This window comes from Passer domesticus, chromosome 6 (genome assembly GCF_036417665.1).
Source record: "Passer domesticus isolate bPasDom1 chromosome 6, bPasDom1.hap1, whole genome shotgun sequence".
Lineage (NCBI taxonomy): Eukaryota > Metazoa > Chordata > Aves > Passeriformes > Passeridae > Passer > Passer domesticus.
The window spans coordinates 70,565,849-70,588,373 of NC_087479.1; the positions used below are offsets into that span (position 1 = coordinate 70,565,849).

Sequence of the window (22,525 nt, forward strand, 5' to 3'; positions counted from 1 at the left end):
TACACCTCAGCCCATCCTGTTTCCAGCCATAAAAATGGCCACAAGCTCAATGTGTGTTCAAACTGCCATGGTAACTCACACTGACAGACATGAGAATTAGAGATTAGAAAGCTTCTGTCTCTTCCTCCTTAAATTCTTCCTCTTTGAATGTTTATTTGATCGGGTATTGAAAAGCTTAGTTTTTAAAAAAAACCCCGTGGGTTCCCAGTTATCCTGAGATTTATCTCATAAAAGTCCACATGGCTGCTACTTGTGGATTTATGGGGAGTAGCTTGATGCTGAGGAAGACCAGTAAGTAGAGTAAAAATAAAAAAGAGATGGACAGGACAGAGATGAGGATTTGGTTTCAATGTGGCTGTTCAGCGTTTTGTTTTTTTTTTCCTGATAAGTCCTTCCCCAGCTCCACAAACCAACCCAACAAATCTGCAAGGTTCTCATGATTTTCACCAAATGTTGTGTTTCTCCTAAGAATGATTTATATCCTTTGAGTTTTCCAATGATTATGCTTTCCACTTGTTGACTTTTATATTTTTGGCTTCTTCAGTGCACCTAAAAGCAGGGCTGGAAAAAGGGGATGGTTTCAGAGAGTTTAACAAGGAAAGTGCTCTGTTGTGCTGCCAGCAGCTCTGAATAGTAGATATTGTTTCCCAGCTGTATGAAATATATACATTTTATTTTACAGTACACAAAGAGAAATTTTTCATAGCTTTGCAGACAGACCAATTAAATGCAGCTCAGACTTGCCGGGTCAAGGACTGAGGTTACATGTTACTGTCAAAGTCTTACTGGGATTGACAAAAGCACTTCCTGAAGTTTTCTTTCCACTAAGGAAAGAAAACCCTTTACTGAACCAATTGCAGTTGAATTTCTTTGCATTTATCATGGTGATTACTTTGGATGACCTTTTAAATATTCTTCGAAACACAGAAGCTGGGAACAAGGTGAAGGGGAAGAAGCCCTTTAGTAGGTAATTCTGTAACAACTTGCCTACAGGCAGCTAGTTATTAATCCTTATTTCTTAGAGATGATTGGAGAATGCAGAACAGAAAGTTCCTCACTATTTTCCCCCCCGGGGAGTGTGTATTTTGTTTTGTGAAAAGTTGTCCTTATTCTTACACGGATTGTTTCTGAAAGATCAGCATTGCTAGGATCACTGCAGAACATGCACCTTTTAAAGTGATTCTGTTTTGTGGCTATATCGCAGACCATCCCAGGTAACAGGGTCTTTCCAGTAAATTTTAGCAAGAAACTTCTTAAAGAGGAATTAGGCTGTCATCAAATGAACAGTGCAGCTTCTTTCAGTGGAGTGTTGCCTTCAGTTGCAGGAGTACAGTATAATGACCACTGAGTGGTTGTCTTCACTGCTGTGAAGAGACAGGCTAAAGAAAAAAGATCTCTCTTCCCTGGTAAAGTGATAACAAATTTCAAAATCTGAAATACTAGATTAAATGAGTACAATAGGTGAAGTATATGCTGCATTCCAGGTGCATGGTAAAATATTTCTAATTGCCATCCTCTCACCTCCAGTTTTTGGTCACAATTTCTGTTCTCTGGTTATTGCAAAATCTCTTTTGTCCCGGTCTGATTTTTAATCCAAAGTGTAGCTGACTATAAATTTTGGGGAGTCTCATTTGCTTACAGCTCATGTTGTACACAGCCAATGCAAAAGGAAATATAAATTATTCTGGTAATAATCTGACCTTCCTACCTCCTTGTTTAATCCGGTAGACCATATGTGCAGCCCTCTTTTAAGTTCATCCAAGAATATTTCAGAGGAAGAGTAAAGGAGGTCATAAAGTATCACAAGACCTTGACTTCAAAATTATTTTCAAATAAACTAGTTCAGGATACAATGATAACCATGATAGGTTTCATCTGCCTACAGCAGGCTCTAGAACAGAGGAAAAAATAGCTGAAGATTTTTTGGTGTATTTTAAAACCAAAACCCCTGACTTAGCCTGTTAGCTCAGTTGAGTGTGTTTGGATAAGAATTATTCTGCCTTTAAAATTGTATTAGGTTGACAATTACAATCTATTATTTATTGCTTTCATTAAATATTGAAAGTTTATTTTATTATTGTAGTGAATCATTTGTTTAACATTCAATCTTGTTTCCTCTTAGGGTAATATGCAGAAAAAGCTACTGCCGGAAAAGTTCTCTGCAACCAGGCAGTGATCTTACATCTCTTAAATCCAAATTTTTCACTTCGATTGATAAAGGATAATTTTATCCTTCCTAAGATATGGCTGTTTTTTCTTTTGTCTTGATCTTACAGATGGCTGTTTATCCAAAGTGAAGAACTGGTGTCATCATACATGCACAAGTCCTTTCGGAGGTGTTTTATATACATATCCTGAATTTATAAGGGTAAAGTATTTATTTGCTCTTTGTTTGAATTTCAATATGTGATTTTCTGTATCAAATACAGTTTAGAATAATGTACTGAATCTTTAATAGTATCTGATAGAACTAAAGGAATGTGCAGGATAAACAAGTGGAGAATGATAGCAAGAGATTGGCATAGTGTAGCTGGTTTCTGATTTTAGTTCCTCAATTTCTTTCTGTCATTTTTCCACTCTACCAGTGAAGAAAGGAAAAGAAATATAAAGAGAATGAGATCTTAAAAAAAAAAAAAAAAGAAGAAAATTATAATAACTTGTCTCAAAAATATTTGTTTTGAAATAAGATGAAACATCTGAAAGGGCTTCAACAACCTGTATGGGATGATGCTATCTGGGTAATATCATTACCTTGACTGTTGCTGATGCAGTCTTCCTTCAGATAAAAATACAGGTTTTTTTCTAGAGGTCTGACTGGCTAGATCAGGTTTGACCTCAATAATGACATAAAGCCAACTATTGCTGTGATAACTTTAGAGTTAGTTTTGAAAGTGACATGCTTCAGGAAATGTGGAAAAATAAGGAAAAAGGAACTTGTAGTAAAGGCACTATGGAATCCTTACAAGAGTAGGACTCTGCAGGAAGGAAGGAACTGATTTGGAAGAATTACAAGCAGAGAATGGAAAGGGAGCATCAAGGAAGATTAGATGTTAACTGGTGCTCAGCAAAAAAAAATATTTGTTTTTCTGAATTTGTAAAAATGTGCCTCTATCTATATTCGGATGATGCCAAAATAGAAGCTTGTGTAATTCAATTTGTTTTAATTAAAAACCAAAATACAGCATAAGCTTTAAACTTTAAACTCTCAAAATTAGGAAAAATTGTGAGGCTTTTTGCCTGTGTGGATGTTTTGTAGGTTTATTTTTTCCTCTATTTGTGTGTGTGGTTTTGGTGTGATTTTGCCCTGGCAATTTTCTGCCACAGCATAAAGAGGAGAGTGTGCTCCCAGGAACATTTGATGCTATGGCTACTTGAGTCCATATGGAAAAAATATGGAAAAAAGAAACTGGAACTAAGCCCCAGTAATTTGCCTGGCCTCTCTTGTATCTGTTTGCCACAGGGAGGCACCCTTCTCTTCAGCTTGTGCCTTCTCTGCTGCTCTCCAAAATATTTGCCATCATGGTCCCTTGGTGTTCTGAAATCCATGGAGTTTGTGTCTTCATCAGTCACAGGGATATTCATTTTGCGATGAGAGATTGAGTTAATATGCTGATATCCTTACAAAATACACTTTTCTTTTAGTATCCCTGAAATCAGCAATCCCTCTCCCTCCAAAAAAACCCCAAAACTCTAGCACTGTCCCCAAGAAAAACCACCTCCCATCATGAAGGAAAAAGTCTGTGTATGGTGGATGAAATCACAGTTGATTACTCGGGCTTAAATTTAACATCTATACACAAAAAACCAATTACTCAGTTACATAGAATGGGTGTTTATAGTCCAGGATGTGAATATATTAATAAGTATTAAGACAATTTTTAAAATACCTTTTTTTTTTTTTTTTGAGGTGCATACTAAAATTAACAACAGGGTACTTAAATTGTAGTTTGAAATATTGATAGTTGTTGGAGGCTCACTTAAATTTGCTTTTACTTTTTTCCTTTTAATTCTTTCTTCTTCAAAGATATTGTGAGAAAATATTCTAATGTCTGTATAATCCATATATCCTAATGCATTAGAAATTATGCAGTTCAATTTACAGCTGGTGTTACTGGTATTCTGCAAGGAGCTTCTTCTAGAGGCAATATCATCAGCTATTGTTCAAACTTTTGCATTGCTTTAATGAAAAAAAGGTTAAGAATCATTATTGTGTTAGCTTTTTATTGTTGCATTTTAAGTTCTATTTTTTTCCTCTCCTGAGGAAACAACCCCATAGTTTTGGTTGCAAAAAGGAGGAGATTGAAGTAGTGCATTCTGATGGGAAACTGTAGGGCTCTTACTTTTTATTACATTTAAAAATGAAAGTGATGTACTTCAAGTAGTATCAACTACTATGCTTTCAAAATCCAGTACCCAAAACTATCACAGAAGTCACTGGAGGGCTGAGTATGGAAGTAGGAGCATGGATGGGAAACATCCTTCTCACTTTTGGGATTACTTTAGCACAAGGTAAATTGAGGGCAACCTCATGATATTTAAGTGTTGAGAAAAATCCTTGTTTTGTACTAACAGAACATGTATGTTGCAGTGACAATTGAAGGAAATGTTAATTCTGTGAGGGTGGAAAATAAAGTATTTTGGAAAATAATCTATAAATTGTCATCACAGAATTAAGGTTGATGTTGACTTTTTAAGACCAGCCCTGTGTGATCCATTGCTTATTTTTTTTCATTGACATCTTAATTGGAAAAATAGATGGTTCAAAGTCATGAAATACTTACGGTGTGTATAAAAGGAGTCATAATAATACCCAGCTGAAACTTCCCAGCAGAAAGCTCTCCTCTTCCCTCATTTTCCTAGAATATAGTGGAATTTTCACTTATAAAACTGTTTGACTTAAATGGATACTTCTGGAGCCCTGAAAATTTAGCTCATTTTTAGAGGGTGTCATTGATAAGTTTTAATATATCCTTGTAATTTCTGCCTTTCAGCACCAGGTCCTTGAAAAACACAAATTAAATCATATGTGGCTGCAAAAGTGAATTTTGATATTTGGAACCACAGCAATCTGCACGCAGGCAACTGTGGGTTTTCAATGGCAGGGATTCCCAGTCAGTGGGAGCTGTAGGTAAGTCAGAGTTTTAGAACCAGTGAGAGGATCTTCAGGAGATGTCAGCATTCACAACTGGGACCAGATTTTCTGAACAGCCCAGCTCTTGTTTAGTTGTCTATATGCATTGCCGGGTTTCCAAGAGCTAACTGTGTTGAGGGTGGTGAGAGCTTCCAGCTGCAGATAATTTCTGGAAATTTGACCTTATTTCAGTGTCTAAATGTGTTCTGTTTGCTAAAAAAGCTCTGGCTTCATGCATCTACATATAGATGATATGAGAGATAATATATTTTAAATGGCCCTCACTTTCCCTGAGGAGTTATTAAAAATTACTTCTAGAAATAAAAGTAGAATTTGGACCTTGTAGTGCCATATTCTAACAGTGATAGCACACTTTCTGCAAAGAGCCAAAATCATGTGACAATCATGCAGCATAAGGCACTATACCTGGAAGAACTGCAAGGCCATGGCTGATGGCCTCCAGAAAAAACCTCCAGAGGTTTCTCCAAGTCTCCTGGAGACATCTCACCTGAGGGAAGAAAGTTTTTTGTTCTCACAGCGACACTGAATGGGAAAAAGAGGATCAAAACCCGGCTTGTAATGGAATACAGCCACTGGAGACTACCTAGAAGCAGTTCACAAAGATGTGATCTACAGAACAGTGCACAGTGGGGTTACATGGTGAGGCAGACCCTGGTGCTTAAAGAACAGGTCTGACATCAGGTTGCAGCCCTATGAAATACCCTGAATATCTATAATTTAACTATTACCCCTGAGTCTTCTTTTCTAGAAAGGAAACCAGTAGAATATGTGTTTGGTTTGACAACCCCCTCCTTTTTTATTTTTGGTAATTTTCATCATGCTTTCATTTTTTCCTCTGCATGTGTAATATTTTCTATTGCACTTGCTTTAATTAATTTCTTTAATTGTATTGTTCCCTTCTAGTTTTAAAACAAAATACAGTTACTTTTCTTTTCAGGAGTACCAAACACAGTCAGTTAGATAGAAAGTCTTAGAATTCAGTGCTCATTACTGTTCAGCCAGAGGAGAGCTATTTTGAACAGAACTTATGCTGTTGCTGCCTGAATTTACAAAGATGCAGTTCTCAGGCAAGCCCCATACTAAGTTCTGGATTGCCATAATTTAGAGTACAATGCAGTTTTTCCTTTAAGAATATACAGCGACATCCAAGGATGGAAGAAAATGTCAAGTATAAAATGAATCAATCTTATTATGTGGTAGTAAGAAATGTCTGCAGCAGATCAAAATATTGGAGACTGGAGGAAAGGGAGGAAAAATGGAGATCTGTGCTAAATTCTGCAGACAAAGACAAATAAAAATGAGTGAAATAATTTGAAATAGTGAAATAGTGTGATGATGTTTAATCCCACAGTCTACTTCAGGCATATTTCTAGTTTCTTTCCTAGGCTACAGCTAGGAGAAATCTCCTGAGACCTACTTCTTAGCACTGTATTCCCCAAAACTGCTTTTGGATTCTTGATTAAGAGACGTTCTATAATTTCTGAAATTATGCAATAATCGTTTTTCCTTTGCTGTTGAACTTGGATGAGATGGGAGTGAGTAAAGGGGTGAACCAAATGTTTCAGTATCTCCCTGCTGATGTGTTTGCATTTGTAGGTTGGTCTTTGTGCAGCAGCTCTTGATTGAGTCAATTGTTTTGGCTGATTCTCTGTAACAATGTTTTTTTCACTACTAAAGCATCCAGGAACAAAAAAGAGTGATGAAGGCCTTAGAAAAAAGCCCAACAGTTCCTACAACTTTTGTTCCATGGCTTTTTAGGTCAACAGTCAGATGTCACAAGTGACCATCTGGGACGTGGCCATAGCTGATTGTGTATAACATCTGTATCATGTATAGAGATGTCAATTGTCTCAGCTGCAGTCCATTTTCAATACTGAGGCCTCTAGCTGCACATCTGCCTTTGAGAAAATGGTTCTGGGTTCTCTACTACTGTATTTACTTGCTGTACGCTAGATTAAGTATCATTTATTGTTTCCAGCTCTTATTTTAAAATTTTTCAGACTGACTCTGTGTTTGATTTCCTTCCAGAATACTTATTTGATTTCTTTCCCAGGTCACATGTGCAAATGAATCACACCAAGCTCAGATATCTATTTCTGTCATTTATTGTTGGATGATGTTCTAGAAGCTCCTGTTCTTTGATCACATATAAAAAATGTGAAAGAATATTTTATTGGTTGTAGTTGCAGGTCCTTCATTTTTTTTTTTTCACAAGTATGGCATGTATTATTTATTCCAGTGTGTGATACGAGTACAGAGCTCTAACTGACACAGGGGTTAAAGGCTGGAATTTTCTGGAAGGTTGCTTAGTGTTCAGTGTTACAATTCCAGGTTGTTTCACATTTTACAGATGAAGTTAAGGGAGTAATACTGAAGTGTTTTAACACTCACTCAGGAGACTCGTATCTCAGAACAGCTACAAGTTGTAATATTAAACAAAAAGAATGTGTTGTTACTATGATGTGGGGAATACTTAAAAAAAAAAAAATCTATGCCTGCTATAATATTTTACTTCCTGTAATAATTAACTGGAAAAATTAGTCTGTTCTGTAACGTCAACAAAAAAAGTTGCATTGGAATAAATACCACCCCCCCCAATTTCCATTGTGTTTTGGGTACAGTAAGCAACAGGTTTTGTAGCTAGTAAAATATTTGTAAATTTTCAAGCACGGCTGGTTGTTTTGATTTGGTTATGTTACAGAATATCTGCTTTATCTTATTATCAGAGTAAATTCTATATTTTTTTTTAGTGGTATCAAACTATTTTTTTCCTAACTGTGCCTAATATTTGCTTAGTTTTGAAAGCTGTGGACATGTGCCAGAATAAATTCTGCTGTCATTCTTCAGTGGTGTTGATGGTACTCTCCATAATAGAAAAAAGCATTTTTTCAGGAACTCTGACAAATTTTGTTTTTCTTCGTTTTATTTTTTAAGATTTTTTCTGCTACATCAAGTTTTAGAGCAGATATGGGTAGCTCATTCATGTATCAATTACATTTTACCTGTACAAGTAAGTGTGTGGTTGGACAGTAGCCTGGAAATAACTCACCAAAAGTCATTTGCAGAAGCTAACATGAAAATTTGACTTGTCAGCTAGCAGAGAGCATTATCTCGAACTGAGATTTTTTAAATAATTATATTGTGGAAGAAGCTGTTTTTATGCATTTCTTGTGAAATATAATGGGATTCTCTTTAGCTTTTTTTTTGAGCAGTAAGAGAATACCAGCAAAAGCAGAGTCTCATCACCAGCACTCATAAATGCTTTCTGCATGCCTTGTGAAGGATGACCTAGAACAGAGACCAGACAGAGCTGAAGAATAAAGTAGGGATTTATTAGGAGGCCTCAATGGATCCACCTTGAGCAGCACAAGAGCCCAGCCAGGGCCACACCCCAGGTGAACCCAAAATGGTCAAAAAATTGATAACTGGTCATGGGGCCTCTCACTTTTATAAGTTCTGGTCCATTAGTGTATTGGAGTTAATTGTCCAGTTATAGCTTTAGCTTATGAAGTCCCATCCTTCTTGTTTTTCTCTCTTCAGTCTGCTGTTTTTTATGCCTGACGTCTGGATCATTTGTCCTTGGTCCCCAGCTAGAGAAGTAATTGTTTTTTCTCCCTGCTCTGTGAAGAGAGCTCACTATCCTCTCATATGAAGCTCAGAACTACACACTAAACCAGTACAGAATCTGAAAAATATAAAAGCTAAAACCTGTGGCATCATTTCATGTCTCTAAAAGAAAAAGAGTTTCATATAAATGCTGGAAATGTATTTTGGTTTTAACCAGATGTACTTTCAGGCACTCTGACTTTTATTTGCAATGGAAAGGCTGAACTAGGAAACATGGGATTTAACAACCACAGATACCAACCTCACAACTGTCCCTGTTTTGTCTTTGGTAGATTGAGAGAGGTGGGAAGAGCAGTGAGATGAGAGCAGCACGGAGAATTGTCCCAGCCCTTTGCCTGGGAAAGTGCCCTGGTGAGGGGGCTGGCGAAAGGAGCAGTGTTGTGGCAGCCAGGGTTCCACTCAGCGTTATCTGCTGCACCTTTTGTCAGTGCAAATCCTGACTTTGGGTCTTCCCAAGGGACGTGAACAGCCTTGTACAGGGCTTGGTAAAGGAACCACAGAGAGCAGGGAAGGAATCAAATCAAGTGAAGTCATCTTGGTGACTGCTGTGAACTCCTGATAGGGAAACAAACAAGAAACAGTTTGTATGAGCTGTCATGTGGAGGTGGAAATGTCTTATCTCTACATGCTAGCAATGGCTGGGCCATTTAGTGTTTAAGATGAAACAATTCCTGATGATTTACATGGTCAGAAAACTGAGCTAATTTTATTTCTTCCTCTTACTTTTGTTTTTCTTTGTATTTTGGTGTTTGACCCTTGTCTTTGTTTCTTTTTTTTTTTTTTTTTAAACAGGGAACTGTTTAGTAATTCCTATCTGACTTCACATAAAGATCTTTTAAAGAGCCTCCAAAATTTGTAATGCTATTACTTCATTCAGACAGAAATGAAGCTCTTGGTGAAAAAGCCTGGGGTATTTTCATTGCCATAATGATGTGAAGAGTACAGGAGGAGTATACTCAAGGCTTTAAAATGATTATCTGTATTATTTTTCCAGCTTTCCTACTGTTCCTCATCTCCTCCCTCTACCTCCCCCAGTGATGCCACTGCAATTGTAGTGGGTTCTTTGTTTATAATAAAAATAGTGCGAAGAAACTCTTGATCTTTGCATTCCAAGAGTGTCAGTCCAACTTCCTGAGGTTATTTCCCAATCCTTGCAAATATTTTTCTAGGAGGTTTTTGAGCAGTTCAGTCCACTCAAGAATCTGAGGAGAGCATGATAGTGCCACATGCATAAATCTAGGAAAACTTAAATTTGCTAAAAATGGGAAAAATATAAAGAATGTTTTCTGAGTAAGGATATGGATGATTATATATGTGTACACATATTAGGTATATATGAACCTGTAAGATTCATGCATGGCTTCAAAGAGTTTTTTATTTTTAATGTGCTCTAACATGTTAAATAAGAAATAGAGTTAGATAGCACTGGCAAACAGCATTTTTTCATGACTTGGTTTTTTAAAGCTTTGTGTTGTAATTTTTGGCACACAGTAATACCCTGCAGTTAGAGGTGTTTCAATGTCAGAGCACATTTTTCATAATTTTTCCAGTGTCCTAAACAGATTTTGCCTTCTGACACCACCTGTCAAAAGTTAGTTCTCTGCAGGTCTTGGATGAGCTGCAATGGAGAAAAGTGAGGTTGAAATTCAATGGATACTTCAGGAGGAAATCTGGATCCCACTTCTGTGTGTATTGCCCACTTTCAGTTTTGCTCTTCCCTTGCTTCAGTATTTAAATACATTGAGTCCATTATTGCAGAAAGGCTTTCCAGGACCAAGTGGTCCAGTTGGAAATTCAAAGGGCTAGTGCATGTCTCCAAGGAGACAGCGTATGCCTTTTATTAGGAGGTTTTAAACAATGTAACGATATTTTTTTGCTTCCCCCGATTTTATGCGTAGATGAAAAAAAATAGGGAAAATTATTTCTTTTTTTTTTTTCTCCAGGAAAGAGAAAAAAGATACATGGTTTGAAATGAAATAAATGGTTGTTTTAAGATGATTGTTTTGGCTTGGAGAGTTTCTTACATAAAATGTGTTCTTGGCCACACATTTGAAGGAAGTATTGGATATAAATTAATATTTCATTTTAAAAATGTGGAAATGGAAAACGTTGGCCTTTTAATTCATAGTTTTTTCAGCTCTGTGGCCATTATGTCTGTTCAGTTCATATTTGTGAAGTTGCCTTCAACTCCAAAGAGTATTGTGGCTGGACTGTGCTCACTTGCCCAGCCTGAGTGAATCCTGGATGTCACCCCTTATGTCAGGCGGAAGGCACTGGTCACAGCTGGGCTACCAGCTGTGGAGATGGTCCTGAGTGGGTGGGCACAGCCTCTCTGTCCTGGGAGTGAGAGCTGACAGAGCACAGAGCAGGCTGTGCTGCTGTGACATGGCGTGAATTCCTTCTCATGGCTCCTGGGAAGGTTTGGCTGTGCTGTTCCTTGGTGAATTGCTCTTGCGGCTCTCGGTTTTGATCTCATCTTAAACTTTTCCTGCTCTTTTCTGCTGCAGGGATGAACTTCTGGAGAAGTTCTCTGTCTGCATATGACACTGCTGCTTAGAATGCCCTTTTCCTGAATCCAAATCCTGTTTCAGGCTGGCAGGATTTTCTTTCTAAGATATTTAGAACTAGGTATTTCTAACTAAACACCTACGTTCTTGAAGTTTTTATTTTCTTTCTGTGCAGGGTGGCCTTCTGCTGTTCAATCCACACTCTTTAAATTTAGGAACAAATCCTCTCTTTTCCCACATAAAATTTATTTATTTTCATTTCCACTGAAATAAAATTTTCCTTATTCCATGTTGCAGATTCTACTTTTCCTGGGAGGAAGCTAGCACCATTTCTCTTATGTACAACTCTCTTTTAAGGTAAGCTTGTTCATTCCTGTCAGACTGTTCTGAATTTTATATGTAAGACATGTCAGCTGGGGATAGGTAAACACTAATTATAGAAGAGTGAATAAAAAACTGGGATAATTTTCAACTTCCTCTTTCATCTGCATGAAATGATTGAGGATCACTTCACATTAAAGAGGAGAGATGTTATTTTAAAAATGTGAATTGCAGCCTTCATCTCTCATGGATCACTTCCCACTGAGAGGAAGTGGCAGCAGCCACTTTGTAATGAAGACAAGAGTTGGCCAAGGCCAATTATTCATTGTGTAATTTTAAAAGAAAAAAGAATGTTTTTACATTAGTGGTTACATTGTGCAGCAACATTGAAAGGAGTTGCAAACTCTGTGGTGTCTGCAGAGGATGTTGTTGTATGATTGTTCTAATTTCTTGTTCTAATGTCACAAAAAGCACGCTGAAATCTGCAAGATGCCTTGTCCATGATCCTTGCCTAAAAGATCTTATAGACTCCTTTTTGATTAATGAGATTTTAGCACTAACTATTTATTCTAGGTATCTTCTCTTATTGAGCTGTTACTTGCTAATAGCCTCCTGTCAGAGAGCTGAATTCCCTGGAATTAACTGATAAACCATAGAAAGCCCATTGCCATTATTTTGCATACCACCATTGGCTGTCTCTTGATATTGACTGATTTAATTCCAAATGCTTTAAATAAATAATTTAAATTCTCCTTTACTTTTGGACATTTTTTTTTCCTTCTTTGCCCTCCTGAGATCACAAATACTTCTGCAGTGCCTCCAACACTGTAAGAATGACAGCTACTGTGTGTAGAAAGTTGATGGCTGTGGTAATTATCTGGTTTATTTTTGCAGTGGGCTTATTAGTACAGGATATAAAGGGAAGTTGAGAGCCTCAGTAATTTGATTAATAATATAAAGACCAAGCAACCCAAACATTTGGGTTGGATATATCTTTTACAGTAGTACTTGAAGGATGTTCCAAGTTTGTAAAGGAAGTTTCAAGTTGGTAAAGGAAGAGAATGCAGGTTATTTTAGCTTTCAAATGACATTATTGCCTTATAAAAATAACTCAGATTTATGAAAAATGTGTACTGAGATGAACAAAATCCATTTGGGATGAAAAAATTTGGGCCACTGTATGTATCTGAACCTTCTGCTCTGCTTTGGAATGTGCATCAGTTCTGAAAAGTGATTTTGTGCCAAGGTAAGTGAAATATAGCAAATTGCCCAAAGTACCCAGCTATGACACTGGAATACTGCGTGGGACTTCCCAACCAGCCTCTTCCTTGTCTAGTGAGTGAGATCATGGATAGCTCAGGCTGTGTAATCACACTGACTGGGCAGAAACAAGCCCTGTGTCACTTATTCTCATTACATTCTTATGCACATAGAAAATGCCACTGGAAACATTCATGTAGGTAGCTAAATGGCACCAGCCTGGTTTTCCTTATTAAAATAGTAAAAATTAATAAGTAAGGGTGATAAGCTGGATGGAATTTTAGAGTGCATGTTGAAAATGTAGAATGCATGAGGCTCTTACCCGTGAACCAACAGTTAGATGTGTTAATGTGTCTTTCCAGCTCTCAGGGCAGACGTGTTGTTTGCAAATTGTTAAAAATGCTCCTTGTGACAGAAGAACTCCTGATACACAGGCATCCAAATTCTAGGATCCTTCTTCATATTCTACTTTGGTTTTGATTGCTCTGACTTTCTTAGCAAACAAATGTGAGTGCTGGAACATTCACTGATAAGGCTCTTTGAAAAGTAGCTGCACAAATTAGCAAGAAATGTGGGTTTCAAGTTTGTAGTCAAGGGAATCAGAATGGGAAATGCAATTTTGAATATAATCTTTCTTCAGAGAAAAAAAAAAAACAGAAGCAAAGCATACAAATTCATTATTCAAGAAGAGCTTGAGTTCTGTATATTTAATGCTTGCTAAGATTTGATTGTAAATTGCCAGTAAAGCAAGTAACTTTTTAAAAACCTATTTGATGAATAAATTTAAATAATGAAGGCTTTAGAGAAGATCCTGATCATTTAGATTAGAGCTTCAAATGATAAAAAGGATCAGCCATGTGTTCTGAAAGAACTGCTCTGGTTTGTTACTCTCTTGGTGATTAGTTTATGGAAATTTCAGTATTGAAAAACAAACATTGTTTTTCAAAGGACAGATGAGTTTTGTACAACCCTAAAATTGTTGTTCTCAAGCTTTCAGTCTTTGTTCCTTTGTTTGAATATTTGATGAGATTGCAGCATTATTTACAATGGTTACTACCAATTTTTAAAGCTGGAATTTGCTTTCAAAATGTGATAGTTAGTTGTTAACTAAGCCAAGTACTGATCTAAAATAGTTGGTTTTCACTCAGTATATTTCTGTTGCTTGAGTCTGACTTATTTGTGCAATAAAAAATAATCACCGTATATATTCAGTTTTCTGCTTATACTATTGATATTTACAAGAAATAAAGAAAAACCTGTAATGTTCTCCATGTTTCTACAACCCCAACCATTTGTTACTGGCATCTAGGAAGATTAAGTTAAGTTCCAACAATTACAGTGCTTTTAAATTTCTAGAAGCAGTGTGCACATCAGATGCTTTCTGCTTCTACAATGATGCAAAGTAGCCATATGCCTAGTTAACCATCTAATTAGGCTTTGCATCACTGAAGCAATAGAAAAGGCCCAGAGTGTTTATTGTTCAAATCTCCAACATTAATTCACCAGATTCACTTGTCAGCCTGAGAATTAGAGAGGAGCCAAAATAAGAGGTCTGCTTTGAAGCAGTCTTGTTAACAATCTGATTTCCCTCTCTCTCTCTATATATATATTTAAAATTTTATAAAGCATCACAGAAAAAAGTTTCTAGGGTTCTGGCTTGAATGGTGGAAGCAATGTTTACAACATGCCTTCAAAACCTGAGTTTTTCAGATTTCACTGCCATTTTGTTGGCAGGTAATAAGAGAAATGCAAGTAATGAGCTGGTTGTTTTGCTTGTTGTTTAGAAACCCTTCCTGTGTGGAAATCCCACTGACAATTCTTCCATTATATTGCCTGGTTCTGTTACTACACTACCACTATTGGTATTTTTCAATCAGCCTGAATTATCATAAGATTGTATAAAACCTTGGCTGATAAATGTGAAAAATAGCTCTTTTTTTGTCATGTTACCTGACAAAGAACTTTTGCCTGTTTAGAAGACAAAGAGCACTGCAAGTGGAAAGTACCCAGATCAATTGGAAGGTGGTATTTTCTCTTTTAAATATGACCCTAGTAGGGAAATAAATGAATACAAGAAAATAAGTTATTTTTCTATTGTCAGCTGCTTCCACTCTTTTCCCCAGTCTTTGAATTTGATCATCAAATTCCAATCCCATGCACAATCACCTCTGATCGAAAAGAAATATTTATTTTTTTTTAAATGTATACATTAAAAAATACTAGCTATGTACAGGTGGTCCCATAAAGCTTGTTGGCTTAACTCTCTCCATTTGTGTTCAATCTTAAACAGTAACTAGTAAAACAAAAGCATTTGTGCTTGGGATATTTATGAAAAGAATTGAATAATGAAACTGGGAAAGGTCAGGGAGACTCTGAGGAAAAGTGTGATCCAATATATTGGTTACAGATCTTTCTATGAGGATCATCCAAATTTTTTCATAGACATAGATCATGTTAAATTACATACTACATTAGGGGTAACTGTGTTGGAAGGAATGATGTTCATGAGGAAACATAGATTTCTTGCAAGGTCTTTTCTGCCTCTGACTTCTACAGTCTGTGCTGCCAAAGCCAGAGATTTAAGACCAGTTTTTTAAAAGTGATTTTCACATTCAGACTGTCTTCTTTTTTTCAAAGGCAGGTATTGCAAAATCCATAATACATTTTTTAGTGTGGAATTTCTCCTTGCATCCTCCACATCCTGAATCTGTTTAGTCAAAGGCATTGGACAATGAGTGAAGTGACCAGCATTTGTTTTGGCAGCTAAAACTACTGGCTACATCTGTCATTCATCTCTTGGAAACCCGTGAAAAATAGAAATGAAGACAATGTTTAAAAGAAGTGGTGTGTGAAAAAGCTATTGTCTGCGCAGCATTTGCAGTAGCGATCTAGGCACATTTTTCTTGGCTTTCTGTCCGGTTCTAAGGTTGATGAAGGAATCAAAGCCACTGCTCAGGCTAGAAAGCCACTAGTAAAGAAAGCAAGAAAGTCCACCCCATGGCTGAGTGGACTTTCACTTATTCATCCTTTGTTGGAAATTTATTCCTGAAGCATTTAAAATTGATGCTTCTGTGGTCTTCAGGTTAATGATTGTTACAGTAACTGGTAGAATAAATGCAGGATGGCCCAGGTAATAATATATTTATGTTATTAGGGATGTCTTTGGCTTATTTTGGCAGGGTACTAGAGCATTAAAAAATCTTAGTTTCTACATTTGCAGCCACCATTTAAAATCATGTGCAAGGGGAGGAGTAAAATTCAAATAATTTTACAGGTGTTAGCCTTACAGAAATAGGAAAGGGTAGCAATGATTTCTTTGTTTAAGATCAAGACTTTGAAAGTTGTTGAAATGTGTGTCAGATTGTGTGCTCATGGGATCAGACACTCTTCAACTGAGCTGATGTTGAGTTATATTTAAATTAATGTCTGCTTCTGCATGCAACTCATTCTTTTTATACATTTTTTATTTCTCACTCAACTTCCATTTTTGAATGTAAATCTGTCGTTTTTTGAACACTGGAGCTCTAAATGGCAGAATGAGTTATAAGCCTCAAATGGAGGCAAGTCTCTGCCATCCCCTGGCCACAGAGCAATCCCTTTGTGTTGCTCTGCAGTGTCACAGCTGCTGCAGCCTGAAGGGTGGTTGGATGAGTAAATTTCTTCTGCTTTCAGAGCACATCAAAGTACAAAGGCTGAATGGAAGATTAACTATGAAAACATGAAACGTCTTTGTTGGGACACATTGCATTCGAGTCTGTGCCCGTGCTGTGGAGTGAGTGCTCTGCTTCTCGATGCTTTAAACAGATAGGTAGCTTGGTTACAAGAAGAATATTTGTATTATTTGTAGAAATGTCTTACTGCTAATTTTTCCTTAAGTTTTGGAAGCACATGGAGGATGATACTCAACAATTCTGCTAATTGTGTTTAATTCCTGCTTGGACAGGTATTTCTGATAGAGCAACTGAGCGCAGCTTTGGCTGGCTCCTATTTCTTCTATTATGAATTTGATTTCTCCCTCCTATAAAATTATATTTGTATATCCTTTTGGGATCCAGAATTTTCTTTTAAAAAATGTTAAAAGTAGTGAATTAATTCAGTCTGACATGGCTCTGTCAGATTCATGTTTGGCTGCTCTATGCCTGCATGTCTATGGTATGCCTTTGGTTGTTGCTAATGGCAATGTGCAGGTTAAGCTTCTGTACTGGACCTAAAAAACAGCTTCCCAAGTGTGCAGGACTGTTGGAGGGAGATTATTATCTGCTTCCCACTGCACATTTTCTTGAAGCTTCCTTTTTTTTTTTTTTTTTAAAAATCTTCTGTTGCTGCCACACGCGCTAATGCATTTCTGTACAAGAAGCACAGAATCTTTCAAAAGGCTGGGCAATTCAGCAATTTTGCAAGGCCTGTAGTCCATTAAGCTGAGGGACCAGTTGAATCAAAGAAGCTGCACAGCCCCTAGTTTCAGTTTTGAAAGCAGTGGCCCCCAGGAATGAAATGTTATAAAAGACGACAGACCTAAGCTTTTATTTTTCTACCTTGGACTGAGTTCTATTTAGCAGCAACACAAATTTCTATCAGGTTCCCTCCATACGGTCCTTTCAAGGCTCCAATAAAGGAATGAATGCCAGAGCAGACCCTTCACCCATTCAGATTTCAGCTCTGTTAGCTTTCAATACCAGAAATGTATTTAAAAGTGGGCAAGGTTTGTTAACTCTAATATACCACTGTCACTCATCCTGCTCCAAAAGAATCAAACTATATATGTGTTGGGATTTGCAATTCAAATGAAACCATTTTACTTCTTGAAAATGGGCTACTGTGGAGGAAAAAAAGGCTGAATAAAGGATCACATTAACCTACAGCAATAATATTATAACAGCACTGTTCGTGATACTATAGTTAGGATTGTGCCAACTGGTTAATTTATGAGCCTTCTCCTTCCCTTTCTGAAATGCCCAGCTGCTTTCTGCCCAGCTTTACACATTTCTGATTGAAAGTCTCAAATAAAAGTGCTCTGCTTGTCAGAAAACAAAATTCTATAGACTCAGCTATCATCAGGTTTATTTCAAAATGGTAGTGAGGTTATATGTCCTCTTTTAAAATTTATTTTTAAGAGAAATATAACACCATTTATTTTTCCATACATTGCACATGCATGATCACAGTGCCATACTTTTTAACTTCCTACTATCCTGAGGAATTTTACCTTTTAGCTTATTGCCTTGTTGTAGGGACTGAAAAGGAGCACTAAGGGCATATTTCAAAAGTTAGTAAACACAGACTTTGAGAAAACAGGAGGCTTTATCTATCTTGCAAAAATCATCTCTAGTGAATGAAGAGTTTCTTGATAAAGTGTCTGGGCTGGATGTTGTAGGAAAGGTTCTCTGCTGTTATCAGTCAATGATAATGAAATAAGAGGGCACTTGGAAAGGTATTGCCTTTTAGGCTACTAGTCAGTAGAACTGTATATAACTGAGAATTAAAAATCTTGCTCCTAAAATAGCAGCATGGTGGGCTCAGTAAGAATGAAGCCAGAGTTTTAATACTAATGGTTAATGCTATCAGTGACGTTAATGTTAAGGCTTTTAATATCAACACTGCTGTAAGTATGACAGTTGGAGTCCAGGGTGTATGAATACAGGAGAACACACCTTAGAGAAGTGAACCCAAATTTTAAAGCTAGACTTTTACCTGAAGGGAAGGGAATTGGTTTCAGTGTCCTTGTAGCAAGTGTGCTACAGGGTAGAAAAAATTGTGTGTGACCAAAGGAAAGAGAAGCACTTTCAATGCTAACCTGGTACCAGGGTAGATAGAATTAAGAGACAGAAACTTCCAGAAAAGCAATATGCTCCAGAATTCATCTCTTTAAAACATTAAATATATTGGAAATAGTATCTGGAAGCATATTTCTAGCCTATCTGGAAATAGAAGCCTATAGAAAAGGTCAGCTTTAAAAAATAGATGCTGTCAAAAGAAGTCTTGGAATAAGGTGTATTCTTTTCAAGTCTTTTCATTTCTGAATGTGTGATAGAAGGCTGGAGAATGTGATTACCTGATTCCATGTTTCACTTTTTAGTCTAGGAAAGTTTTTATTTATAAAAATAAAAGAAGAATTACAATAAAATTCTTCCTGTTAGCTAGAGTGGTTATTCTGTCACTCACCAAAATGACCCAAAACTTGCTCTGTTTCAGCTGAAATGCTTATAAAGGGTTGCTTCTAAATCAAAGCTCATATTGGCTTTTGTGGGAGTTTTTGTGTGTGTACATACATGTGTGTGATACAGGCTAGCACAGGGAAACATGAGATCAGGCCAGCATTTGTGGGCACTTTTCTAGCATATCACTCTTCCAGTTCCATCCTTTAGAGTACCTTTGCCAAAATATTTCAGGATGTATGTCATAAGGTGCTCCCCAACCAGTATTTAATGTATCTTATCTGTATTGTGTATGTGCATATGGGTGAATGTCTAAAGAAACTTACAGAAATACTCATATGTAATTAGGTACTTATATTCCGCATACGTTTAAGAAATGGGATAGACACAAGTACAACTATTGTGTAAATGTATTAATAGATGTCTATATATGTGTATTGATAGTTAAGGAAATTTTTGTGTGCATGTGTGTTTCTGTACCCATATTTCGCCAACAGTGAAAATATGGGGAGAAAAAGGTTCAAGTCCAGGGCTAAGGTTCTCTGACTAATTCCTGTTACTACTCCTGTCTTCCAGTTTGTGACTGAGGTTACTGAGCACTGACTTAACCCCTATGGGCAGCCGCAAATGCTGTTTATGGGACCTGTCAATGTTGTCTTCAAGTTTTTGAATCTCAGTTTTTCACAGAAGGATTGGAAAAGAAAAGAGCGTTTATGGAAAAAGATGAGATCATTGTCTACGAGGGATATTTTCAACATTTTCCCGTGAGCACATCAGCTCAGGATCTGGGAACACTGAGTTCCTGGAGCTGGGAATGTCCTCGCAGAAATGCAGGCTCAGAGCTGCTCCTGTGGGAAGGGCCAAAGGGCTCCAGTGGTGGACAGAGCTAAACTCCCCCTCTTTGTCCATCCACCCCTTGTGAAAAATAAGCTGGGCAATATTAATACATGATGTCGTCACAGTTTCTCTGGCTACTTCTACAGGATTTGTTCTCTGCTCCTGAGGCCAACTGGCCCAGCCTAGCTTGCATCAGTACAGCAAAATCACCCTCAGCAAAGAGAGGGACTGCATCCAAAGTACCCCTGGGAAAGTGCTCCTTGTTCAGCTTCCACCTGTCCTCACAGCCCAGTCCTGCAGAGTGCTCAGCCCCAAGTGGGTCCTGCTGAGATCTGAGCAACCTGGAGGATGTGCCAGGCCTTGTTCCCACTCCCCAGCCCTGTTTGCTCACACAGATCATCTCTGGCTGCTGAATTGGTGGTTTCTTGAGCATGTGCTCAAAAGGCTTGCAGTATAAATGATAGGTGAATCTCATCTTTAGAAAGGTCCAACTATTTGCTTAATTCCTATTCCTCTCTTTCTCTGCCTGAGCCTCATCTCCTCATTAAGCCTAATTGTCTAGAAGTCAAAATCTTTGTCCATATGTACATTTATATATTGTTGTCCAAAACCTTCTGAATCTGCTGGTGAACCCAGTTACATTTGGCAAGAGTTCATGGTTTAGAAATTTTAAATTCCTGGATGTGTGGTGAAAAAAACAGTATCCAGTGAGGATGTGGACTCCCAATTAATTACAAACAGAAGGCAGGAAACCCTGGCTTCTCATGATGGAAGCAGTGATAAGTATATCCTGGCTCATCAGCACAGCTACAGTGATGAGCACCTGCTGCTTGCCCACCTCATAAAATACTGGGAGGACAGACTGGAAACAGAGGGAAGCTGCAGGGAACAAGAGACAGGAGAAAAAGATGGAAGATAGAAATCTTGCTTCCAGACCCTGGCTGCTAAAATTGTGCATGTTGGTTGTATTTTCTGGAGGGTGCAAAATGTAGCAGACATTTGATTTTAACATTTAACCTTAACCTGGTTGCAAATTTGAATCCAGAATCCAAATGTTGAGTGCCTTGGTGTCCTAGAGGAATATGCCATGAAGGGGGATGTGTTGAGTGAGGAGATGCTTCAAGATAGTTAATAAAAGTTACACAAGACAAAAATACAGGAGATTGTGTCCAGCTCTAATAATCTTCTGAGATTTAGACACCTTGCTTAGGAGGAAAGTGACTTGTGTGGGTGCATATCCACTGAGTATTTCTGAAAAATACCTTTTATTTTAAATAACTGAACAGAAAACTTTGACGTTTCTGACGTTTTCTTTGACGGAAAAGGGATGGAAGGTCTGAGGTAGTGTTCATATGTTTTATGCCATGATGGGGATTACAGACATAGTCTTGGAACTAGAACCGAGACTCTCCTTTTCTTAGTAAGTGACATAACTACTAGACTTTAGAAGCATGGTCTCTTCCATGCTTTTATTTTCCTTTTCTGTATCACTGAGACGTATATTTTACAGGAAAACACAGCACTGATTCTACAGAAAGGCTGAAGAATGCCGTTTGTGCAGTCTGGTAGTTGGATCATTCTCATGGGCGGTGGCAGATGTAAAAGAACTTGGGTTTCCCACAAGGTAAGTGCCCTGACAGTCACATTCTTGCATGAAAGCACAGCTTAACCACCTAAAGCAAAGCAGTTGTTGCAGCTATGTTCTGCAAGAAGCTTTATCCTCTTGACTAGATACATGGCTTTATATATTTACAAATGAAGTATATCTGTTAGATCAACCCTTTGAGGAGTGACAGTTTCATTTCTATTTTGTAAATCCTGATTGATTTCATGTAAGCTAGTCTGCTTGACTTTGTAAAAAGCATGGCAGTTGTCAGACAATGATGGTCTGTAGCTGTGCAAAAGTCAGCAGAGAAGTGGTGAAGATGCTCAATTTATGTTGGTGCAATTAAAGTGATGAGAGCAATAGCCAAAGGTTCCTCTTTTTGCTGTGTCCTCTGTGCCTCTGAGCATGTTAGCAGAGGATTAGCTCAGTTCTCACACCTCTGCCTCCTGAGCTGAGATGCTCACGAGGCCTTGCTCTAGTTACTAAGGTATTTGCAAAGCAAAAGAAATTGCACCTGACAATGTTCATGTGTAACCTAATTGCCAAACATGTGTGCATTTGAAAATATATTAATTTGGCTTGCTCTGCCTACCATTCCCAGGCTGTGGCTCTGCTTTCCTCCATATGGTATTTAAACTGTGCTTCCCACAGCAGATTAATCCCAGCACACCCCACGTAAGGGTACAGAGGGATGAGATGTGGATGATCTAATGGAGATCCATCATTGTTGAATAATTAATTTAAATTATTAGGGATTATACTCCCTAAGTATTGAGCAATTGGTCCTGTCTGGAGCTATGTTGTTACATGGTTTTTCATCAGATTGCAATTTCCAAATCTTTTAACTATTTCTTAGTTAAGTTATGGATCCTGTAGATCAAGTTCAAACCTATTGATGACATCTCTCTTGTGACTGAGTATTTTATAATCAGGGGGACAGCAAACCTTAGATTCAGCCATAGATGTGAAGAAGGAGAAATCAACCAGGTCCTAACAGACCTGAGTGGTCCCGCCCTTCTGTGCTGTGACTGGCTTTACTGTTCCCTATGCAGCCTCACCC

General features: G+C 37.6%; 1 long non-coding RNA gene across 1 annotated transcript; it reads left to right on the forward strand.

The window, feature by feature from the left end:
• Positions 1-2,276: 2,276 nt before the first annotated feature.
• LOC135302224 (uncharacterized) lies at positions 2,277-21,490 on the forward strand. The gene is made up of 3 exons (XR_010363922.1): positions 2,277-2,368; positions 11,584-11,643; positions 21,370-21,490. It is a non-coding gene; the product is annotated as an uncharacterized LOC135302224 (long non-coding RNA).
• The last annotated feature ends 1,035 nt before the right edge of the window (positions 21,491-22,525 follow it).